This window comes from Equus caballus, chromosome 17 (assembly GCF_041296265.1).
Source record: "Equus caballus isolate H_3958 breed thoroughbred chromosome 17, TB-T2T, whole genome shotgun sequence".
Lineage (NCBI taxonomy): Eukaryota > Metazoa > Chordata > Mammalia > Perissodactyla > Equidae > Equus > Equus caballus.
In genome coordinates this window covers 19701263-19708038 of record NC_091700.1, presented here as the reverse complement: position 1 = coordinate 19708038, position 6776 = coordinate 19701263, and the positions used below count along the sequence as shown (strand labels likewise).

The following is a 6776-nucleotide window of genomic DNA, read 5'->3' as shown; positions in this document are numbered from 1 at the left end:
TATTGAGATTTTTAAGTTAAGGCTCTAGTCTTTTTGTTTTTTCCTCAGTCACTTGAAAGCTAATTTAAATTTTTTGTTTAGAGCATAAACAAAAATTTATGTAGTTATCATGTCCTTCCTGAAAGGTAATTATGATGGAAGGGAAAATGAGTATTCTGCTCAGTGATCTGATCAGGAAAGAAAAAGCAGTTACTGGAAGAGAGGATGTGTATTTCCTTACTCATCAGCATCTCTTGACAGTAGCCACTCTTCCCCAGACAGAATTCTATGATTTTTTTAAAAATTAACATGTATAAGCATATGCCATTTCTTTTTACCATGCTCATGTTAGAAAAGCCACACTAGCCTCCTTCCAGTCCCTGAAAACAAGTCTAGACTAGGCCATCACTAGATGAAACAGTAATCAGAAGCCAGAGAGAGTAGTTTCCAGAGCTTCCAGATTTCCCAGAAATGACTTTTGTCTCCTTGGCTAATATTCTGTTATTTTGTAGAATTTATCATGAAGCATGGCTTATGCAGTGAATATTGTTCATTTGGTCTGGCAGTAGTCTATTTCAACGTACAATAAAATCTCCCTGATTAACAACAAAGTAGAAAAGTTCTAATGACTGAAAATTTCCAATTGTAAAGTTTTGTTTAAGGAGAAAAGATGTCTTTCAGTTATACCACAGAAAGTTCAAAGACATCAAAGCAATTACATTTTATCCAGACTATTACAAATTCCAAAATAAAGGCCCCAAATGAATAAGGTTTTAGTACATTTTGTCTAATGCAATGTGTATATATTGGACATATTGAAAGCATTGTAAGGAAGTTCCTTTCTTTTCCCACTTTCTTCCTGAGAAACGTAGAGACCAAAGAATGTTCAACAAAGAACACAGAACTTTTTACAGTTTGTCACTTCATGGATAAAAAGTAGAGACAGAATGGTGAAGCACCTGTTGCTTTAAAGGCAATAAACTAGTGAAATGTTTTAACAGAAGTCATCAGCTTTCAAAGATCTCTTTTATCCAGTTCACATCACTCATTGCTCTTAATTCCTTTGTCACATTTTTTACTGCATTACAAGTAATCCTTGAAATCCATGGAGCATTTTATATATAACCAGAACCATGTGGATGACTCTCACATGTTCAGTATCGCCCCAAATCCCAGTATTTCTTCTGCCCTTCCTTTCCATATATTTAGCTTTAGATGCAGGTTTAAGAAGCAAATTGTTGTGGTAATAGGAGGAATTTATCCCCACTCCCATCACTTTCCGCCTACCAAGAGTCTCAATTCAGTCTCCGAGTAGGTTTAGAGTAACATAACCAACAGGCCCTAAGCAGCTCTTTGATCTCTACCACTGCATTCCATACTCTTTTCCTCCTGAGGAGTCAGTTCCTCAGGCAGCTGCTTGCCTCATGCCAGTGCATTGGTTATTTATGTGTAATTGTATACATTGGCCAACAGAGTAGATTTTGTAAAAGTATCTTATGAAATCTCATTATTCAGGTCAGGGTTAAGAATAATATTGTTTAGTCCATTCCTACTGGAATAGTTCTCTTGAACTGCAATCAACTATTTGGGGTGAGGAGGGGCAGAAAAATCCTCTCCAGCATTTCAAGCTGAATACCTTGAATGTGTTATCTCCCTTTACTGCTTTCATTTCCCCAAATAGTATATAAGGGTGATGCGTGTCTTTTAAGAATAATCTTAGAAATAAATCACATCTACTCATTTACTGTGTCATTTTTTTTGTATTAACTCCTTAGAGAACAGCCTTTAAGAGGTTAAATCCAGCAATAAGGGCATCACGGTTCTAACCTCATTTAGATTTTCTAACGTCCACCTTATTTAGATTTTCTGAAAGAGACTAAAATTGACCAGTCTCCCCTGAGGTTTTCTAGGATTATTCAGACCTAGAGTACATACGCATAGGGCAGTGGCAAATAGAGTAGCACGTTCAAGTCTTGGTTCATTTCAGTAAAGTTTTTTTTCCACCGTATTTTTGAAATAGATGTTTGATTTGCTCTTTCTCTTCCTGAAGCACAGTAGTTATACACATGTTGAATCTTTGGTGTCTGTCCTGCATGTGGATATTCTTTTCCTTAATTGCTTTTCTTTGTGCTTTTCTTCTGCCTTCTATGAGACTTTTTGCCCTCTCAGATAGTCCATATATTTTCTGCAATGTTGATTCTCATCTTTGCTGCTTCTTAAAGTTTGTTTTATAATGGTGTTTTTCTCCTCTGTTTCTTTTATTTAGCTAAACCAGCTTTCTTTTCGAATATTTCTGTCATCTTACATCTTATCTATGCTCTCTGATGATATGTCTATTGCCTCTTTTGTTTTCTATCATTTTTTTCTATTTTCTTTGAGAACGTGATTTTCATTGTTAATTGTTTCCTATTGCTCTTGCCTTCATTTTTCCCACAGAATTTGCCTGGGCACAACATTAGGTGTTAAACAGACATTCTAGGCAAACATGTTATTTGCCAAAAATAATGTGAATATATATCCTTGACTTATTTCCATCTTGATCTAAGCATTCTTTTTATCTTTGCATTAGAATATTAGCTAAAGAACAAGGTGTTAGTAGTTTATATCAACTGTTCAATCATTCAGCTGCCTGAGGGATTTGAGAAAGAGCTGGGCTGTGGACTACTGTAGTTGGGAACAGGTCTGTGTCCTAGATCTACTCTGAAAGTTTTTCCTGTTCTGCGAAGTTGGGGTTTATCCCATCCCATGGGATGGCCTTTGATTTTCACTTTGTTCCCCCATTTTGTGGTGCCTGCCTCTTTAGAGAAATGCCCTCATACCTGGTTCATAGGTTTTAAGTTAGTGTGCTCATCAATGCAGTATTCCTCTGCCCAACCAAGCCATAACTTGCTGGTGCTAGTCCCAACTTGGACAGGACACGGGAGGAGAATATGGCAAGTCTTGAGCCTTTAGTGAATGCAGTGAGCAATAGGAGTTTCCAGTGTGACATTCTGTATTTTTCTCTGGCCTGCACAATCCCCATGAATTGGAAGGTATCAGTGACAGCATTACCCTTGCACACATATGGTACCTTCATGCAGATTAGAAAAAGATACCCCTTCCTCAGTGCAGTTTATAGCCATCTGCTGGACAATTGTATGATGATTACAATGTGGATGGTGTTCCTTAGAGTTGTGCAGTATACACACCTGTACATGGTGGCCCTAATCAAGGAGGTATTTCAGAATTTTATCCTCTCGTTCCATTACACAGCACTCCTCTGTCTGGAAGAAGAAACTAGATTTCAATCGTAGTGTTGTCTTATAGTTTGGTCCAAATTATCAGTATGCAGCAGATCCTTCCAGGAACAAGTGTAAAGTGGGAGGTTGGAAGCTGGCATCAGATGGTTGTGCTTACTTCTTTCTGGTTTTAGTTTTGTTTTTTCCGCATGTTGTGGGAGGGAGGTTTTAAGAACTTTTACTTACTCCTTCCTCATCAATTGCTAGGGTTTTTTTTTTTAATGACCCTTTGATTTTATTGAGTTAACTCTCAGGATGGTATATTATACCTTTTTTTTTTTTGACAGAAACGAGCGTGGAGAAAAGACCTTCCAAGATTTTATTTTCAAATGGATTATTGTATAGATTGAGAGTAAAAACCAAAAATCCAAAGGAAAAAAGAAAACTTGGTTTATGCAACAGATTCTCTAATATCTGGAGATTCCAACTTCCTCCAGTGCGGATATCCTCCCCATAGCCTTGAAACAGCCCTTGATACTTAGAAGGATTTCAGACATGGATAGCAACATTTATACTGGAATTGATATCCTAAACAAATGACTTAAAATTATGATTTGCCTTATGGTACTTTTTATCTTTGAAAGGAATTGATTTAGGAGATAACAGTCACGTTTCTCTTGATGTCCTGAAATGTGCAAACCTGTGTGTCAGTGTACTGAATTGTTATTTGTATAGATGCTTTTCTTATAAGGGATACCTCATTATGACTAAGAGTACACTAGTGGTGAGTTCTTTTAAAAGTGTATGTTAACAATATTGGAAAGACGAAAAGATTTGTATCCTGTGGTCTAATTTTATTTTACATGTAATTGTATTTAGGACAAACCCAAACTATGTCTACTAGTATTTTTCTGAAAGACATTCTGTTTTTATTCACAGTTCTAATCATTTTCAGTTTATATAAACATAGCCCTGGTATTTTTTTATAACATACATTCTGCAAAGTGCTTTGGATATATAGTAAATCAGACAGTAATGCTGAATTTATACAGCATCATTGGAGTGTGAGTTGTGCCATGTAAGTGAATCTTCCAGACAACTGAAATTATCCTTGTAAGCAATGAAACATCTTTTTTTATGCAAGATTTACATTTAAAACAGTTAAACTACATTATATGATTTCCTAGATTTTTAACAGAATATTCCCTACATAGTTAGCATCTCCTTAGTGACTGAAGATCATCATTATAAATAGACCTAGAGGCTAGTAATTGGTCGGGATAGCATTGATTGGTCTAGACTATTGCAGCCAGGTCTGTTGTGTATTATTTTTCTCTCCTATCTCACTGTCAGGCTATTAGATCTTCCTTCTGCCGTTAGTACTTGACTCCAGCATTTATAATTTAATGTTTTTTATATGCTGGGATTTTGAAACTAAATAACCAAATTTATTGGATTGGTAGTAGATTAAGAGTAAGTGCTGAATCATGGTACAAGGTATCCTATAGAATTGGCCATATTAGGTTCCAATGTCTTACATATATGGTGGCTCTTGTATAAATTAACAAAAGAAAATGTCTGTATCCACAATTGTCTTTCTAGTGTAGTATGTCTGCTGTTCTCCTCTTCTGTCCATTTTTGTTGTATACTCCAAAGACCCTCTATATCGTGGATCTAGCTGTCCAAATCTCAGAACTGACTGTGGTACAGCTTGCTCTACTGTTGTTCCTTGTTTTGGCAAACTCCTGCTCAGCCTTTGCGATTCAGTTCAAATATCTCCTGCCCTGTAATGTCTTTCTTAAATCTTCCAATTAACAAGACAGTTAACTGATCCTCACTGCCTTCTCATAGAATTTTTTTGTATGTTTCTGTTAGAGCATTTGCTGAAATTACGATGTTCGTAATAACTAACCTTCTATAGCACTTAGTCTGTGCTGGGCATTATAGTAAGGGCTTTATGTGTATCATTTCATTGAATGCTCTTTTTTTTAAAGACCCTTTGAAGTAGTTACAGATTAGTTAACTGAAGGAGAAGGATAATGTAACCTGGTTAAGTGACAGAGCTGGGATTTAAATCGAGGTAATTTGATTCCAGTTTTGTTATTTTTTGTGAGTCAGCTGAGGTGCAGAGAGGTAACTGGTCCAAGATCGCATATGTAGTAAATGACAGAACTGGAATCTGAATCCCAGGCTGACCTCAGAGCCAGTGCTCTTAATTATTTCTTTGCTATTCAGCACTCCCTTTTGTGAGCTCCTTGAAGATGGAGACCTCATAGTATCCATTTATTTACCCGCAGAACAATGACACATAGCAAGTTTTTAAATGTTTGAGAATGAATTAGTGAACTTTTTCACTGCCTGATATGTGACAGGACTAAGCTAGGCGTTTGCCCTTGTGTGGTTACTCTCAGACAAAACTTTAATATTTTGACCTTTGTTGTTCCTCCTCCTCCTCTCCATCCAAACTGATATTCTAACTGCACTTACCGAAGTCTACAAGCCATTGTCTTTGCCTTAGCTCAGTTTACCAAGCCCACCCTACCACAGATGTGCCACATATATGCCAAAGTGAGAAAGAGACAGTAGAGGTAAGAGAAAGGAGTACTCACAACAATATGGTTAGTTCAAGGAGTATAAAAACAGAAGTAAGAACAGAAAAAGCCACCTGACATGTGAGGTAAGGAAGGAGGGGAAAGGAACACGTGAAAAGAAGAGGGCATGCACACGTGAGCAGGAAAAGCACACAGATGAAAGAAAGAGTGGGGGAGGGAGAATTGTTAATTCTTGACAATTAAATGCATCTATTAAGTCTGAGATTTGATCATAATGGTTATACAAATGAAGTAAGGCAAGAATAAACCGTACAGATAAATAAAAGATTAAAAACGGCAAATTAATCTTCCAAATTTTATGAAGCAAGCGTAAATATATAGTTCACATTGATTATACAAGTGGTCCTTTAAAATGTACTTTTAAAACTTCAACTATTGTATGATAAAGGTGATCTGAATAAAACTGATTTGTTGGCTCGTCAACTTGGAATTAGAAAGGTTCTGGGGGGCCGGCCCCGTGGTGAAGTAGTTAAGTTCGCACGCCCCACTTGGGTGGCCCAGGTTTTTGCTGGTTTGGATCCTGGGTGTGGACATGGCGCCGCTCATCAGGTTATGTTGAGGTGGTGTCCAATATGGCATAACCAGAGGCACTCACAACTAGAACAGACAGCTATGTACCAGAGGGCTTTGGGGAGAAGAAGAAGAGGAAAAAAAAGATTCGCAACAGATGTTAGCGCAGGTGCCAATCTTAAAAAAGAAAGATTCTTGCAATTTCAGAACAATACTTTTTTTTCTTCTATGTATATTTTTTTGTAGCAAAGAAACATATTCAGAATATCCTACTTACTTTAAATTTGATTGAATAAGGGAAATAATGCATATGACTTAGGAAATAGACAACACTTAGCCCTAATTCCAGTTCTCTTCTTTGTTATTCTCTAGAGCCTAGCTTAAATCCCACTCTTTTCATGAAAACTTCATCAAATGTCATTACCCTCACTCTTTTCTCTATTTTCCTAATTTATAT

General features: G+C 36.7%; 1 protein-coding gene across 1 annotated transcript in view; it reads left to right on the top strand.

The window, feature by feature from the left end:
• MICU2 (mitochondrial calcium uptake 2) overlaps positions 1 to 6776 on the top strand; it is a 134627-nt gene that overhangs the window by 17245 nt on the left and 110606 nt on the right. The window lies entirely within an intron of this gene.